Here is a 19,306-nt window from a genome sequence, read left to right as displayed (position 1 = left end):
GAGTGCCCACCAGAGTGACCGCTTGGCTCCATTTGGAATCTCTCTGCCACTGAAGCTTATTTCATTTCCTTTCACATCCCCCTTTTGGTCAAGAAGATGTTCTCCATCCCACAATGCCGGATCTAGATTCCTACCCGGGCCCACCTGGACTATTGCTGATTTTCCCGCAAACACTGAGGACTGCCAGTTTACTGGGCCGAGCCCTTGATCTGGGGGCCTTCCCTTGTGAGGCTAGTTTACAGTAAGGGAAAGGCTAAGCCCACTTATAATTGTGCCTAGGAGTCCCCCCTAGAGAGCCTCTTTGTTGCTCAGATGTGGCCCCCTCTCTCTAATCCCACTTGGCAGGTAAACTCACTACCATCCCCCCTATGTGGGACCTGACTCCCAGGGGTGTGAATCCTCCTGGCAATGCGGGAAATGACTCCTGGAGATGAGCCTGCAGCCAGCACTGTGGGATTGAAAGGATCTTCTTGACCAAAAAGGGGAAGAGAGATGAAACAAAATAAGATTCCAGTGGCTGAGAGATTTTAAATGGAGTTCAGAGGTCACTCTGGAGGGTATTTTTATGTGCTATACAGATATCACCTTTTAGTATTTAGTGCGTTAGAATGTCTAGAGGGAAATACCTGAAGCTGTCGAACAACAACCCAGTGACCTTGATTCTTGAAGACAATTGTATAACTATATAACATGTACAGTGTGACTGTGTGATTGTGGAAACCTTCTGGCTCGCACTCCCTTTATTCAGTGTATGGACAGATGGTGGAAAAATGGTGATAAAAATTAAAGAAAGAATAGGATGGGATGGAGGGGATGGAAAGATTTAGGTGTTCTTTTTTGCTTTTATCTTTATTTTGGAGTAAGGAAAAGGTTCAAAAATTGACTCTGGTGACGAACACACAAATGTTTGATGGTGCTGTGAGCAATTGATTGTACACTGTGGATAACTGTAGGGTGTGTGAATATATCTCAATAAAACTGTATTTTTTTTAAAAAAGTAAATGAACAATGAGTGGGAGGAGGGAAGTGGGATGTTTTGGATGTTCTTTTTAATTTTAATTTTAATTTTATTTTTTGGAGTAATGACAATTTTCAAAGATTGATTGTGGTGATGAATGCACAACTATAAGGCGATACTGTGAACAACAGATTGTGCACTTTGAATGATTGTACGTTATGTGATTGTATCTCAATAAAATTGCATTTAAAAAAACAAGAAAGGGGAGAGGCGGGGCAAGATGGCGGACTGGTGAGCTGTATGTTTTAGTTACTCCTCCAGGAAAATAGGTAGAAAGCCAGGAACTGTGTGGACTGGACACCACAGAGCAATCTGACTTTGGGCATACTTCATACAACACTCATGAAAATGTGGAACTGCTGAGATCAGCGAAATCTGTAAGTTTTTATGGCCAGGGGACCCACACCCCTCCCTGCCAGGCTCAGTCCTGTGGGAGGAGGGGCTGTCAGCTCCGGGAAGGAGAAGGGAGAACTGCAGTGGCAGCCCTTATTGGAAACTCATTCTACTGATCCAAACTCCAACCATAGATAGACTGAGACCAGACACCAGAGAATCTGAGAGCAGCCAGCCCAGCAGAGAGGAGACAGGCATAGAAAAAAACAGCACGAAAAACTCCAAAATAAAAGCGGAGGATTTTTGGAGTTCTGGTGAACATAGAACGGGGAGCTCAGGCCCTGAGGCTCATATGCAAATCCCGAAGAAAAGCTGATCTCTCTGCCCTGTGGACCTTTCCTTAATGGCCCTAATTGCTTTGTCTCTTAGCATTTCAATAACCCATTAGATCTGTGAGGAGGGCCTTTTTTTTTTTTTTAATCCTTTTTCTTTTTTCTAAAACAATTACTCTAAGAAGCCCAATACAGAAAGCTTCAAAGACTTGCAATTTGGGCAGGTCAAGACAAGAGCAGAACTAAGAGAGCTCTGAGACAAAAGGCAATAATCCAGTGGCTGAGAAAATTCACTAAACACCACAACTTCCCAAGAAAAGGGGGGTGTCCGCTCACAGCCATCATCCTGGTGGACAGGAAACACTCCTGCCCATCGCCAGCCCCATAGCCCAGAGCTGCCGCAGACAACCCAGTGTGACAGAAATGCTTCAAATAACAGGCACACACCACAAAACTGGGCGTGGACATTAGCCTTCCCTGCAACCTCAGCTGATTGTCCCAGAGTTGGGAAGGTGGAGCAGTGTGAATTAACAAAGCCCCATTCAGCCATCATTTCAGCAGACTGGAAGCCTCCCTACACAGCCCAGCAGCCCAGAACTGCCCTGGGGGGATGGCACTCACCTGTGACATAGCACAGTCATCCCTCAACAGAGGACCAGGGGGTGCACAGCCTGGAAGAGGGGCCCACTTGCAAATCTCAGGAGCCATACGCCAATACCAAGGACTTGTGGGTCAGTGGCAGAGACATACTGTGGCAGGACTGAACTGAAGGATTAGACTATTGCAGCAGCTTTAAAACTCTAGGATCACCAGGGAGATTTGATTGTTAGAGCCACCCCCACTTCCTGACTGCCCAGAAACATGCCCCATATACAGGGCGGGCAACACCAACTACACACGCAAGCTTGGTACACCAATTGGACCCCACAAGACTCACTCCCCCGCTCACCAAAAAGGCTAAGCAGGGGAGAACTGGCTTGTGGAGAACAGGTGGCTCGTGGATGCCACCTGCTGGTTAGTTAGAGAAAGTGTACTCCACGAAGCTGTAGATCTGATAAATTAGAGATAAGGACTTCAATTGGTCTACAAATCCTAAAAGAACCCTATCAAGTTCAGCAAATGCCAAGAGGCCAAAAACAACAGAAAATTATAAAGCACATGAAAAAACCAGACGATATGGATAACCCAAGACCAAGCACCCAAATCAAAAGATCAGAAGAGACACAGCACCTAGAGCACCTACTCAAAGAACTAAAGATGAACACGAGACCATAGTACGGGATACAAAGGATATCAAGATGACCCTAGAAGAGCATAAAGAAGACATTGCAAGACTAAATAAAAAAATAGATTTTCTTATGGAAATTAAAGAAACTGTTGACCAAATTAAAAAGATTCTGGACACTCATAGTACAAGACTAGAGGAAGGTGAACAATGAATCAGTGACCTGGAAGATGACAGAATGGAAAATGAAAGTATAAAAGAAAGAATGGGGAAAAAAATTGAAAAAATCGAAATGGACCTCAGGGATATGATAGATAATATAAAACGTCCGAATATAAGACTCATTGGTGTTCCAGAAGGGGAAGAAAAGGGTAAAGGTCTAGGAAGAGTATTCAAAGAAATTGTTGGGGAAAACTTCCCAAATCTTCTAAACAACATAAATACACAAATCATAAATGCTCAGCGAACTCCAAATAGAATAAATCCAAATAAACCCACTCTGAGACATATTCTGATCACACTGTCAAACACGGAAGAGAAGGAGCAAGTTCCGAAAGCAGCAAGAGAAAAGCATTCACCACATACAAAGGAAACAGCATAAGACTAAATAGTGACTACTCAGCAGCCACCATGGAGGCAAGAAGGCAGTGGCACGATATATTTAAAATTCTGAGTGAGAAAAATTTCCAACCAAGAATACTTTATCCAGCAAAGCTCTCCTTCAAATTTTTTTTTTAATCATCATTTTATTGAGATATATTCACATACCACGCAGTCATACAAAACAAATTGTACTTTCGATTGTTTACAGTACCATTACATAGTTGTACATTCATCACCTAAATCAATCCCTGACACCTTCATTAGCACACACACAAAAATAACAAGAATAATAATTAGAGTGAAAAAGAGCAATTGAAGTAAAAAAGAACACTAGGTACCTTTGTCTGTTTGTTTGCTTCCCCTACTTTTCTACACATCGATTCATAAACTAGACAAAGTGGAGTTTGGTCCTTATGGCATTCCCAATCCCACTGTCACCCCTCATAAGCTACATTTTTATACAACTGTCTTCGAGATTCATGGGTTCTGGGTTGTAGTTTAATAGTTTCAGGTATCCACCACCAGCTACCCCAATTCTTTAGAACCTAAAAAAGGTTGTCTAAAGTGTGCGTAAGAGTGCCCACCAGAGTGATCTCTCGGCTCGTTTTGGAATCTCTCTGCCACTGAAGCTTATTTCATTTCCTTTCACATCCCCCTTTTGGTCAAGAAGATGTTCTCCATCCCACGATGCCGGGTCTACATTCCTCCCCGGGAGTCATATTCCACGTTGCCAGGGAGATTCACTTCCCTGGGTGTCTGATCCCACGTAGGGGGGAGGGCAGTGATTTCACCTTTCAAGTTGGCTTAGCCAGAGAGAGAGGGCCACATCTGAGCAACAAAGAGGCATTCAGGAGGAGACTCTTAGGCACAAATACAGGGAGGCCTAGCCTCTCCTTTGCAGCATCCGTCTTCCCAAGGGTAAAACTTATGGTAGAGGGCTCAACCCATCAAACCACCAGTCCCCTATGTCTGTGGTCATGTTAGCAACCATGGAGGTGGGGTAGGCGAATACCCCTGCATTCTCCACAGGCTCCTCAAGGGGGCACTACATCGTTTTTTTTTTGTTTTTTTTTTTTTCCTTGTTTGTCTTTTTTCTTTTTTTTTTTTTTTTTTAACTTTCCCTTCTTTTTTCAAATCAACTGTATGAAAAAAAAAGTTAAAAAGAAAACAAAAAACAAACAAACATACAATAAAAGAACATTTCAAAGAGACCATAGCAAGGGAGTAAGAAAAAGACAACTAACCTAAGATAACTGCTTAACTTCCAACATGTTCCTACTTTACCCCAAGAAAGTTACATACTATAGCAACATTTCAGTGAACTTGTTCCTACTACATCCATCAGAAATTAACAGACCATAGTCATTTCTGGGCATCCCCAGAACGTTAAATAGCTTATCTGTTCTTCTTGGATTATTGTTCCCCCTTCCTTAATTGCTCTCTACTGCTAGTTCCCCTACATTCTACATTATAAACCATTTGTTTTACATTTTTCAAAGTTCACATTAGTGGTAGCATATAATATTTCTCTTTTTGTGCCTGGCTTATTTCGCTCAGCATTATGTCTTCAAGGTTCATCCATGTTGTCATATGTTTCACCAGCTCATTCCTTCTTACTGCCGCGTAGTATTCCATCGTGTGTATATACCACATTTTATTTATCCACTCATCTGTTGATGGACATTTGGGTTGTTTCCATCTCTTGGCAATTGTGAATAATGCTGCTATGAACATTGGCGTGCAGATATCTGTTCGTGTCACTGCTTTCCGATCTTCCGGGTATATCCCGAGAAGTGCAATCGCTGGATCGAATGGTAGCTCTATCTCTAGTTTTCTAAGGAACTGCCAGACTGACTTCCAGAGTGGCTGAACCATTATACAGTCCCACCAACAATGAATAAGAGTTCCAATTTCTCCACATCCCCTCCAGCATTTGTAGTTTCCTGTTTGTTTAATGGCAGCCATTCTAACCGGTGTTAGATGGTATCTCATTGTGGTCTTAATTTGCATCTCTCTAATAGCTAGTGAAGCTGAACATTTTTCATGTGTTTCTTGGCCATTTGTATTTCCTCTTCAGAGAACTGTCTTTTCATATCTTTTGCCCATTTTATAATTGGGCCGACTGTACTATTGTCATTGAGTTGTAGGATTTCTTTGTATATGCAAGATATCAGTCTTTTGTCAGATACATGGTTTCCAAAAATTTTTTCCCATTGAGTTGGCTGCCTCTTTACCTTTTTGAGAAATTCCTTTGAGGTGCAGAAACTTCTAAGCTTGAGGAGTTCCCATTTATCTATTTTCTCTTTTGTTGCTTGTGCTTTGGGTGTAAAGTCTAGGAAGTGGCCTCCTAATACAAGGTCTTGAAGATGTTTTCCTACATTATCTTCTAGGAGTTTAATGGTACTTTCTTTTATATTGAGATCTTTGGTCCATTTTGAGTTAATTTTTGTGTAGGGGGTGAGGTAGGGGTCCTCTTTCATTCTTTTGGATATGGATATCCAACTCTCCCAGCCCCATTTGTTGAAAAGACCATTATGGCTCAGTTCGGTGACTTTGGGGGCCTTATCAAAGATCAGTCGGCCATAGATCTGAGGGTCTATCTCTGAATTCTCAATTCGATTCCATTGATCTATATGTCTATCTTTGTGCCAGTACCATGCTGTTTTGGCAACTGTGGCTTTATAATAAGCTTCAAAGTCAGGGAGTGTAAGTCCTCCACTTCGTTTTTCTTTTTTAAAGTGTCTTTAGCAATTCGAGGCATCTTCCCTTTCCAAATAAATTTGATAACTAGCTTTTCCAAGTCTGCAAAGTAGGTTGTTGGAATTTTGATTGGGATTGCATTGAATCTGTAGATGAGTTTGGGTAGAATTGACATCTTAATGACATTTAGCCTTCCTATCCATGAACATGGAATATTTTTCCATCTTTTAAGGTCCCCTTCTATTTCTTTTAGTAGAGTTATGTAGTTTTCTTTGTATAGGTCTTTTACATCTTTGGTTAAGTTTATTCCTAGGTACTTGATTTTTTTAGTTGCTATTGAAAATGGTATCTTTTTCTTGAGTGTCTCTTCAGTTTGTTCATTTCTAGCATATAGAAACATTACTGACTTATGTGCATTAATCTTGTATCCCGCTACTTTGCTAAATTTGTTTATTAGCTCTAGTAGGTGTATCGTTGATTTCTCAGGGTTTTCTAGATATAAGATCATATCATCTGCAAACAATGACAGTTTTTACTTCTTCTTTTCCAATTTGGATGCCTTTTATTTCTTTGTCTTGCCGGATTGCCCTGGCTAGCACTTCCAGCACAATGTTGAATAACAGTGGTGACAGCGGGCATCCTTGTCTTGTTCCTGATCTTAGAGGGAAGGCTTTCAGTCTCTCACCATTGAGTACTATGCTGGCTGTGGGTTTTTCATATATGCTCTTTATCATGTTGAGGAAGTTTCCTTCAATTCCTACCTTTTGAAGTGTTTTTATCAAAAACGGATGTTGGATTTTGTCAAATGCTTTTTCAGCATCTATTGAGATGATCAATTGATTTTTCCCTTTCGAGTTTTTAATGTGTTGTAATACATTGATTGTTTTTCTTATGTTGAACCATCCTTGCATGCCTGGAATGAACTCCACTTGGTCATGGTGTATGATTTTTTTAATGTGTCTTTGGATTCGATTTGCAAGTATTTTGTTGAGGATTTTTGCATCTATATTCATTAGGGAGATTGGCCGGTAGTTTTCCTTTTTTGTAGCATCTTTGCCTGGTTTTGGTATTAGATTGATGTTAGCTTCATAAAATGAGTTAGGTAGTGTTCCATTTTTTTCAATGTTTTGAAAGAGTTTGAGTAAGATTGGTGTCAGTTCTTTCTGGAAAGTTTGGTAGAATTCCCCTGTGAAGCCATCTGGCCCTGGGCATTTATTTGTGGGAAGATTTTTGATGACTGATTGGATCTCTTTGCTTGTGATGGGTTGGTTGAGGTCTTCTATTTCTTCTCTGGTCAGTCTAGGTTGTTCATATGTTTCCAGGAAATTGTCCATTTCTTCTACATTATCCAGTTTGTTGCCATACAGTTGTTCATAATATCCTCTTATAATTTTTTTAATTTCTTCAGGATCTGCAGTTATGTCACCTTTTTCATTCATTATTTTGTTTATATGGGTCTTCTCTCTTTTTGATTTTGTCAGTCTAGCTAGGGGCTTGTCAATCTTGTTGATCTTCTCAAAGAACCAACTTTTGGTGATATTTATCCTTTCTATTTTTTTTTGTTCTCTATGTCATTTATTTCTGCTTTAATCCTTGTTATTTCTTTTCTTGTACTTGGTTTAGGATTGGTTTGCTGTTCATTTTCTAGCTTCTTCAGTTGATCCATTAGTTCTTTGATTTTGGCTCTTTCTTCCTTTTTAATATATGCGTTTAGTGCTATAAATTTCCCCCTTAGCACTGCTTTTGCTGCATCCCTTAGGTTTTGGTATGTTGTGTTCTCATTTTCATTCGTCTCTATATATTTAGCAATTTCTCTTGCTATTTCTTCTTTAACCCACTGATTGTTTAGGAGTGTGTTGTTTAACCTCCAGGTATTTGTGAATTTTCTAAGTCTCTGATGGTTATTGACTTCTAATTGTATTCCATTGTGGTCAGAAAATTTGCTTTGAATAATTTCAATCTTTTTAAATTTATTGAGGCTTGTTTTATGTCCCAGCATATGATCTATTCTGGAGAAAGTTCCGTGAGCACTAGAAAAGTATGTGTATCCTGTTGATTTGGGATGTAATGTCCTGTAGATGTCTGTTAAATCTAATTCATTTATCAGATTGTTTAGGTTTTCAATTTCCTTATTGGTCTTCTGTCTGGTTGATCTATCTATAGGAGAGAGTGTTGTGTTGAAGTCTCCCACAATTATTGTGGAAACATCAATTGCTTCCTTTAGTTTTGCCAATGTTTCTCTCATGTATTTTGTGGCACCTTGATTGGGTGCATAGACATTTACGATTGTTATTTCTTCTTGCTGAATTGCCCCTTTTATTAGTATGTAGTGGCCTTCTTTGTCTCTCAAAACATCCCTGCATTTGAAGTCTATTTTATCTGAGATTAATATTGCTACACCTGCTTTCTTTTGGCTGTAGCTTGCATGAAATATTTTTTTCCATCCTTTCACTTTCAGTTTCTTTGTGTCCCTGTGTCTAAGATGAGTCTCTTGTATGCAACATATTGATGGTTCATTTTTTTTGATCCATTCTGCGAATCTATATCTTTTAATTGGGGAGTTTAATCCATTTACATTCAACGTTAAAACCGTGAAGGCATTTCTTGAATCGGCCATCTTATCCTTTGGATTATGTTTGCCATATTTTTCCCTCTCTCTATTAATATCCTTTACTGTACCCATACCGAATCTCTTTAGTACTGAACCTTTCTCCAAGTATCTCTGTCCTGTCTTTGTTTCTCTGTCTGTAAGGCTCCCTTTAGTATCTCCAGTAGGGCAGGTCTCTTGTTAGCAAATTCTCTCAGCATTTCTTTGTCTGTGAAAAATTTAAGCTCTCCCTCAAATTTGAAGGAGAGCTTTGCTGGATAAAGTATTCTTGGCTGGAAATTCCTCTCACTCAGAATTTTAAATATATCGTGCCACTGCCTTCTCGCCTCCATGGTGGCTGCTGAGTAGTCACTACTTAGTCTGATGCTGTTTCCTTTGTATGTGGTGAATTGCTTTTCTCTTGCTGCTTTCAGAACTTGCTCCTTCTCTTCTATGTTTGACAGTGTGATCAGTATATGTCTCGGAGTGGGTTTTTTTGGATTTATTCTATTTGGAGTTCGCTGAGCATTTATGATTTGTGTATTTATGTTGTTTAGAAGATTTGGGAAGTTTTCCCCAACAATTTCTTTGAATACTCTTCCTAGACCTTTACCCTTTTCTTCCCCTTCTGGGACACCAATGAGTCTTATATTCAGACGTTTCATATTATCTATCATATCCCTGAGGTCCATTTCGAGTTTTTCAATTTTTTTCCCCATTCTTTCTTTTATGCTTTCATTTTCCATTCTGTCATCTTCCAGGTCACTGATTCGTTGTTCAACTTCCTCTAGTCTTGTACTATGAGTGTCCAGAATCTTTTTAATTTGGTCAACAGTTTCTTTAATTTCCATAAGATCATCCATTTTTTTATTTAGTCTTGCAATGTCTTCTTTATGCTCTTCTAGGGTCTTCTTGATTTCCTTCATATCCCGTACTAGGGTCTCATTGTTCATCTTTAGTTCTTTGAGTAGCTGCTCTAGGTGTGTCTCTTCTGGTCTTTTGATTTGGGTGCTTGGGCTTGGGTTATCCATATCGTCTGTTTTTTTCATATGCTTTATAATTTTCTGTTGTTTTTGGCCTCGTGGCATTTGCTGACCTTGATAGGGTTCTTTTAGGGTTTGTAGACCAGTTGAAGTCCTTATCTCTAATTTATCAGATCTACAGCTTCGTGGAGTACACTTTCTCTAACTAACCAGCAGGTGGCGTCCACGAGCCACCTGTTCTCCACAAGCCAGATCTCCCCTGCTTAGCCTTTTTGGTGAGTGGGGGAGTGAGTCTTGTGGGGCCCAATTGGTGTCCCAAGCTTGCGTGTGTAGTTGGTGTTGCCTGCCCTGTATGTGGGGCGTGTTTCTGGGCAGTCGGGGAGGGGGGGTGGCCCTAACAATCAAATCTCCCTGATGATCCTAGAGTTTTAAAGCTACTGCAATAGTCTAATCCTTCAGTTCAGTCCTGCCACAGTTTGTCTCTGCCACTGACCCACAAGTCTTTGGTATTGGCGTATGGCTCCTGAGACTTGCAAGTGGGCCCCTCTTCCAGGCTGTGCACCCCGGGTCCTCTGTTGAGGGATGACTGTGCTATGTCGCAGGTGAGAGTGCCGTCCCCCCAGGGCAGTTCTGGGCTGCTGGGCTGTGTTGGGAGGCTCCCAGTCTGCTCAAATGATGGCTGAATGGGGCTCTGTTAATTCACACTGCTCCCCCTTCCCAGCTCTGGGACATTCAGCTGAGGTTGCAGGGAAGGCTAATGTCCACGCCCAGTTTTGTGGTGTGTGCCTGTTATTTGAAGCACTTCCGTCACACTGGGTTGTCTGGGGCAGCTCTGGGCTATGGGGCTGGCGATGGGCAGGAGTGTTTCCTGTCCACCAGGATGGTGGCTGTGAGCGGACACCCCCCTTTTCTTGGGAAGTTGTGTTGTTTAGTGAATTTTCTCAGCCACTGGATTATTGCCTTTTGTCTCAGAGCTCTCTTAGTTCTGCTCTTGACTTGCCGTGCCCAAATTTCAATTCTTTGAAGCTTTCTGTATTGAGCTTCTTAGAGTAATTGTTTTAGAAAAAGCAAAAAGGATTTAAAAAAAAAAAAAAAACGGCCCTCCTCAGAGATCTAATGGGTTATTGAAATGCTAATAGACAAAGCAACCAGGGCCATTAAGGAAAAGTGCCCAGGGCAGAGAGATCAGCCTTGCTTCGGGATTTGCATATGCGCCTCAAGGCCTGATCTCCGCCCTTCCCCTTTCTGTGTTCACCAGAACTCCAAAAATCCTCTGCTTTTATTTTGGAGTTTTTCGTGTTGTTTTTTTTCTATGCCTGTCTCCTCTCTGCTGGGCTGGCTGCTCTCAGAGTCTCTGGTGTCTGGCCTCAGTCTATCTATGGTTGGAGTTTGAATCAGTAGAATGAGTTTCCGGTAAGAGCAGCCACTGCAATTCTCCCTTCTCCTTCCTGGAGCTGACAGCCCCTCCTCCCCCGGGACTGAGCCTGGCAGGGAGGGGCGCGGGTCCCCTGGCCGCAAAAACTTACAGATTTCGCTGATCTCAGCAGTTCCACGTTTTCATGAGTGTTGTATGAAGTATGCCCAAAGACAGATTGTTCTGTGGTGTCCAGTCCACGCAGTTCCTGGCTTTTTACCTACTTTCTTGGAGGAGTAACTAAAACATACAGCTCACCAGTCTGCCATCTTGCCCCGCCTCCCACAATTCTCTCCTTCAAATTTGAGGGAGAGCTTAAATTTTTCACAGACAAACAAATGCTGAGAGAATTTGCTAACAAGAGACCTGCTCTACTGGAGATACTAAAGGAAGCCCTACAGACAGAGAAACAAAGAAGGGACAGAGAGACTTGGAGAAAGGTTCAGTACTAAAGAGATTTGGTATGGGTACAATAAAGGATGTTAATAGACAGAGGGGAAAAATATGACAAACATAAACCAAAGGATAAGATGGCTGATTCAAGAAATGCCTTCATGGTTATAACGTTGAATGTAAATGGATTAAACTCCCCAATTAAAAGATATAGATTTGCAGAATGGATCAAAAAAAATGAACCATCAATATGTTGCATACAAGAGACTCATCTTAGACACAGGGACACAAAGAAACTGAAAGTGAAAGGATGGAAAAAATATTTCATGCAAGCTACAGCCAAAAGAAAGCAGGTGTAGCAATATTAATCTCAGATAAAATAGACTTTAACTGCAGGGATGTTTTGAGAGACAAAGAAGGCCACTACATACTAATAAAAGGGGCAATTCAACAAGAAGAAATAACAATTGTAAATGTCTATGCACCCAATCAAGGTGCCACAAAATACGTGAGAGAAACACTGGCAAAACTAAAGGAAGCAATTGATGTTTCCACAATAATTGTGGGAGACTTCAACACAGCACTCTCTCCTATAGATAGATCAACCAGACAGAAGACCAATAAGGAAATTGAAAACCTAAACAATCTGATAAATGAATTAGATTTAACAGACATATACAGGACATTACATCCCAAATCACCAGGATACACATACTTTTCTAGTGCTCACGGAACTTTCTTCAGAATAGATCATATGCTGGGACATAAAACAAGCCTCAATAAATTTAAAAAGATTGAAATTATTCAAAGCACATTCTCTGACCACAGTGGAATACAATTAGAAGTCAACAACCATCAGAAACTTAGAAAATTCACAAATACCTGGAGGTTAAACAACACACTCCTAAACAATCAGTGGGTTAACGAAGAAATAGCAAGAGAAATTGCTAAATATATAGAGACAAATGAAAATGAGAACACAACATACCAAAACCTATGGGATGCAGCAAAAGCAATGCTAAGGGGGAAATTTATAGCACTAAACGCATATATTAAAAAGGAAGAAAGAGCCAAAATCAAAGAACTAATGGATCAACTGCAGAAGCTAGAAAATGAACAGCAAACCAATCCTAAACCAAGTACAAGAAAAGAAATAACAAGGATTAAAGCAGAAATAAATGACATAGAGAACAAAAAAAACAATAGAGAGGATAAATATCACCAAAAGTTGGTTCTTTGAGAAGATCAACAAGATTGACAAGCCCCTAGCTAGACTGACAAAATCAAAAAGAGAGAAGACCCATATAAACAAAATAATGAATGAAAAAGGTGACATAACTGCAGATCCTGAAGAAATTAAAAAAATTATAAGAGGATGCTATGAACAACTGTATGGCAACAAACTGGATAATGTAGAGGAAATGGACAATTTCCTGGAAACATATGAACAACCTAGACTGACCAGAGAAGAAATAGAAGACCTCAACCAACCCATCACAAGCAGAGATCCAATCAGTCATCAAAAATCTTCCCACAAATAAATGCCCAGGGCCAGATGGCTTCACAGGGGAATTCTACCAAACTTTCCAGAAAGAACTGACACCAATCTTACTCAAACTTTTTCAAAACATTGAAGAAAATGGAACACTACCTAACTCATTTTATGAAGCTAACATCAATCTAATACCAAAACCAGGCAAAGATGCTACAAAAAAGGAAAACTACCAGCCAATCTCCCTAATGAATATAGATGCAAAAATCCTCAACAAAATACTTGCAAATCGAATCCAAAGACACATTAAAAAAATCATACACCATGACCAAGTGGAGTTCATTCCAGGCATGCAAGGATGGTTCAACATAAGAAAATCAATCAATGTATTACAACACATTAACAATTCGAAAGGGAAAAATCAAATAATCATCTCAATAGATGCTGAAAAAGCATTTGACGAAATCCAACATCTGTTTTTGATAAAAACACTTCAAAAGGTAGGAATTGAAGGAAACTTCCTCAATATGATAAAGAGCATATATGAAAAACCCACAGCCAGCGTAGTAGTCAATGGTGAGAGACTGAAAGCCTTCCCTCTAAGATCGGGAACAAGACAAGGATGCCCGCTGTCACCACTGTTATTCAACATTGTGCTGGAAGTGCTAGCCAGGGCAATCCGGCAAGACAAAGAAATAAAAGGCATCCAAATTGGAAAAGAAGAAGTAAAACTGTCATTGTTTGCAGATGATATGATCTTATATCTAGAAAACCCTGAGAAATCGACGATACAGCTACTAGAGCTAATAAATTTAGCAAAGTAGCGGGATACAAGATTAATGCACATAAGTCAGTAATGTTTCTATATGCTAGAAATGAACAAACTGAAGAGACACTCAGGAAAAAGATACCATTTTCAATAGCAACTAAAAAAATCAAGTACCTAGGAATAAACTTAAGCAAAGATGTAAAAGACCTATACAAAGAAAACTACATAACTCTACTAAAAGAAATAGAAGGGGACCTTAAAAGATGGAAAAATATTCCATGTTCATGGATAGGAAGGCTAAATGTCATTAACATGTCAATTCTACCCAAACTCATCTACAGATTCAATGTAATCCTAATCAAAATTCCAACAAACTACTTTGCAGACTTGGAAAAGCTAGTTATCAAATTTATTTGGAAAGGGAAGATGCCTCGAATTGCTAAAGACACTCTAAAAAAGAAAAACGAAGTGGGAGGACTTACACTCCCTGACTTTGAAGCTTATTATAAAGCCACAGTTGCCAAAACAGCATGGTACTGGCACAAAGATAGACATATAGATCAATGGAATCGAATTGAGAATTCAGAGATAGACCCTCAGATCTATGGCCGACTGATCTTTGATAAGGCCCCCAAAGTCACTGAACTGAGTCATAATGGTCTTTTCAACAAATGGGGCTGGGAGAGTTGGATATCCATATCCAAAAGAATGAAAGAGGACCCCTACCTCACCCCCTACACAAAAATTAACTCAAAATGGATGAAAGATCTCAATATAAAAGAAAGTACCATAAAACTCCTAGAACATAATGTAGGAAAACATCTTCAAGACCTTGTATTAGGCGGCCACTTCCTAGACTTTACACGCAAAGCACAAGCAACAAAAGAAAAAATAGATAAATGGGAACTCCTCAAGCTTAGAAGTTTCTGCACCTCAAAGGAATTTCTCAAAAAGGTAAAGAGGCAGCCAACTCAAAGGGAAAAAAATTTTTGGAAACCATGTATCTGACTAAAGACTGATATCTTGCATATATAAAGAAATCCTACAACTCAATGACAATAGTACGGACAGCCCAATTATAAAATGGGCAAAAGATATGAAAAGACAGTTCTCTGAAGAGGAAATACAAATGGCCAAGAAACACATGAAAAAATGTTCAGCTTCACTAGCTATTAGAGAGATGCAAATTAAGACCACAATGAGATACCATCTAACACCGGTTAGAATGGCTGCCATTAAACAAACAGGAAACTACAAATGCTGGAGGGGATGTGGAGAAATTGGAACTCTTATTCATTGTTGGTGGGACTGTATAATGGTTCAGCCACTCTGGAAGTCAGTCTGGCAGTTCCTTAGAAAACTAGATATAGAGTTACCATTCGATCCAGCGATTGCACTTCTCGGTATATACCCGGAAGATCGGAAAGCAGTGACACGAACAGATATCTGCACGCCAATGTTCACAGCAGCATTATTCACAATTGCCAAGAGATGGAAACAACCCAAATGTCCTTCAACAGATGAGTGGATAAAGAAAATGCGGCATATACACACGATGGAATACTACACGGCAGTAAGAAGGAACGACCTCGTGAAACATATGACAACATGGATGAACCTTGAAGACATAATGCTTAGCGAAATAAGCCAGGCACAAAAAGAGAAATATTATATGCTACCACTAATGTGAACTTTGAAAAATGTAAAACAAATGGTTTATAATGCAGAATGTAGGGGATCTAGCAATAGAGAGCAATTAAGGAAGGGGGAACAATAATCCAAGAAGAACAGATAAGCTATTTAACGTTCTGGGGATGCCTAGGAATGACTATGGTCTGTTAATTTCTGATGGATATAGTAGGAACAAGTTCACAGAAATGTTGCTATATTATGTAACTTTCTTGGGGTAAAGTAGGAACAGGTTGGAAGTTAAGCAGTTATCTTAGGTTAGTTGTCTTTTTCTTACTCCCTTGTTATGGTCTCTTTGAAATGTTCTTTTATTGTATTTTTTTTTTTAACTTTTTTTTCATACAGTTGATTTAAAAAAGAAGGGAAAGTTAAAAAAAAAAAAGAAAGACAAGGAAAAAAATATGTAGTGCCCCCTTGATGAGCCTGTGGAGAACGCAGGGGTATTGGCCTACCCCACCTCGATGGTTGCTAACATGACCACAGACATAGGGGACTGGTGGTTTGATGGGTTGAGCCCTCTACCATAGGTTTTACCCTTGGGAAGACGGTTGCTACAAAGGAGAGGCTAGGCCTCCCTATAATTGTGCCTAAGAGCCTCCTCCCGAATGCCTCTTTGTTGCTCAGATGTGGCCCTCTCTCTCTAGCTAAGCCAACTTGAAAGGTGAAATCACTGCCCTCCCCCCTATGTGGGATCAGACACCCAGGGGAGTGAATCTCCCTGGCAACGTGGAATATGACTCCCGGGGAGGAATGTAGACCTGGCATCGTGGGACGGAGAACATCTTCTTGACCAAAAGGGGGATGTGAAGGGAAATGAAATAAGCTTCAGTGGCAGAGAGATTCCAAAAGGAGCCGAGAGGTCACTCTGGTGGGCACTCTTACGCACACTTTAGACAACCCTTTTTAGGTTCTAAAGAATTGGGGTAGCTGGTGGTGGATACCTGAAACTATCAAACTACAACCCAGAACCCATGAATCTCGAAGACAGTTGTATAAAAATGTAGCTTATGAGGGGTGACAATGGGATTGGGAAAGCCATAAGGACCACACTCCACTTTGTCTAGTTTATGGATGGATGAGTAGAAAAATAGGGGAAGGAAACAAACAGACAAAGGTACCCAGTGTTCTTTTTTTACTTCAATTGCTCTTTTTCACTTTAATTATTATTCTTGTTATTTTTGTGTGTGTGCTAATGAAGGTGTCAGGGATTGATTTAGGTGATGAATGTACAACTATGTAATGGTACTGTGAACAATCGAATGTACGATTTGTTTTGTATGACTGCATGGCATGTGAATATATCTCAATAAAATGAAGATAAAAAAAAAAACAAGAAAGCTTGCACTGGGAGTGGGCTTGGAGGGAAAGGCTGAGGATTTGGGATTGGTCATGTTAGTTTTGAGATGTCCAAGTGAAGGTGTTGAAGGAGGCTGTTAGACATCTGAATCTGAAGCTGAGAGGAGAGGTCTGTATGAGGGATGTAATTTAGGAAACCATTGGTACATAACAGTAGATCCGCATTAAAATCAGGAGATTGGAAAAGATCATCAAGAGAATGAAACCTAGAAAAGAAAGGATCTGAGGACTGAGCCCAGAGGTCCAGGAGATGTTAGTAGGGGTGAAGGCAAATATCACAAAGTCATGCAGGGTAGGTGCGAAAAGGGCTTTACTGGGGGGAACTTAAAAGGAGAGGGTCAGCAGCTAAATGAGGCATAGGGTCATTCAACCTCTCTCCATCCTAAGGAGAGAGGTTTGGGCACCAGGGCACAGCTGGACACACTTGAGCAGTGTGCTCCAGCAGAGGAATTCCCCACATCTGCTACTCTACTTTTTTTTTTAAATTCATTTTATTGAGATATATTCACATACCATTCAGTCATACAAAACAAAGTGTACATTCGATTGTTCACAGCACCATTACATAGTTGTGCATTCATCACCAAAATCAATACCTGATACTTTCATTACCACACACACAAAAATAACAAGAATAATAATTAAAGTGAAAAAGAGCAATTAAAGTAAAAAAGTACACTGAGTGCCTTTGTTTGTTTGTTTTTTTCCTTCCCCCATTTTTCTACTCATCCATAAACTAGACAAAGGGGAGTGTGGTCCATATGGCTTTCCCAATCACATTGTCACCCCTCATAAGCTACATTTTTTTTTTATTTTGAAATAAATTCAAAGTTATATGAACAGTTGCAAAAACAATACTAGCCCCATACACAGAATTCCATCATACCCTGACCCCCCTCCCCCGATAGCTCAATCCACCAACTTTAACATGCTGTCACATCGCTATTTCTTTCCCTCCCTCCCTATCATCCCTCATTTATTGCTCTGTCTTCTGAACATATGAGAGTTAGCTGCATACATCCTTGAACATACACTATAATTCATGTATACACTTCCCATGAACAAGAACATTCTTTTATGCAATTCCATTAAGCGCAGCTAAGAAGTACAAGAGATTCAACAATGATACAAAGATAAGCTACATTTTTATACAATCGTCTTTAAGATTCATGGGTTTTGGGTTGTAGTTTGATAGTTTCACGTATTTACTGCTAGCTACTCCAATTCACTAGACTCTAAAATGGTTGTCTATATTGTGCATAAGAGTGCCCACCAGAGTGACCTCTCGGCTCCTTTTGGAATCTCTCTGCCACTGAAGCTTATTTCATTTCCTTTCACATCCCCCTTTTGTTCAAGAAGATGTTCTCCATCCCATGATGCCAGGTCTAGATTCCTCCCTGGGACTCATATTCCACGTTGCCAGGGAGATTCACTCCCCTGGGTGTCTGATCCCACGTAGAGGGGAGAGCAGTGATTTCATCTCTGATGTGTGATGTGGCTTTGCTACTCTACTTTTTAATAGGGCAAGCATGAGGTCAGTCTTGCAAATACAGAAGAAATGGCTTGAACTCAGGCACCAGCAGCTCAGGGGATTGGCTCACAGTGCTGAGGGTACCTGGAGACCCTGTGGGAAGTGGAGACCATGTGGAGTCATTTCTGCTTTGGGGAAGGGAGCCCCCTCTGGTGCCCACCAGCCATCTCATCACCAGGTCCATACAGGTGGGTCCCCTGGGCAGAAATGGCTGAGAAGGATGGAGAGTGGACCTGGATGGGCAAGTAGAATCTCTCTGACACACCCAGAGATTTGTAATTTTAAATAGCATGGTCAAGGGAGTCCTCAGAAGGGTGTCATTTGAGCAAAGATGAGAAAGAGGTGTTAGTAAGTCATCTAATCCTCAAAACTCCATGAGATCAGGGAGTGTTATTCTCCCCATTTTACAGTTGAGGAAACCAAGGTACAATAAGAATAAACAACTTAGAGTTGTCTAAGATCACAAAGCTGAAAGTTGTTGAAGTTGGGATTTAACCCAGGCAGTGTAGCTCCAGAGATCCTACTCTTACTCAAAATAGGAAACAAGAAAGTCATCATGTAAGGAGAGAGCAGAGAAAAGGTCAAGACATGTAAGATGGATCAACAATCATAGATGTTATTTATTGAGCACTGACTGTATACTAGTTACTGTACCAGGTGCTATGGGGGGAGTAGAGATGAACAAGATGCCATGCTACTCTTCTGTATTCTTTAGGGTTCTCTGGGAAAACAGAACCAACAAGAGATATCTGTAAATATAAGATTTTATAAAAGTGTCTTATGCAACTGTGGGGATGCACAAGTCCAAATTCTGTAGGGCAGGATGCACGAGTCCAAATTCTGAAGGGCAGGCAGTGAACTGTCAACTCCAATGAAGGTGT

Source organism: Choloepus didactylus, chromosome 2, assembly GCF_015220235.1.
Source record: "Choloepus didactylus isolate mChoDid1 chromosome 2, mChoDid1.pri, whole genome shotgun sequence".
Taxonomy (NCBI): Eukaryota; Metazoa; Chordata; class Mammalia; order Pilosa; family Megalonychidae; genus Choloepus; species Choloepus didactylus.
The sequence above is the reverse complement of the archived record's forward strand: the minus strand, read 5'-3'. Positions refer to the sequence as shown.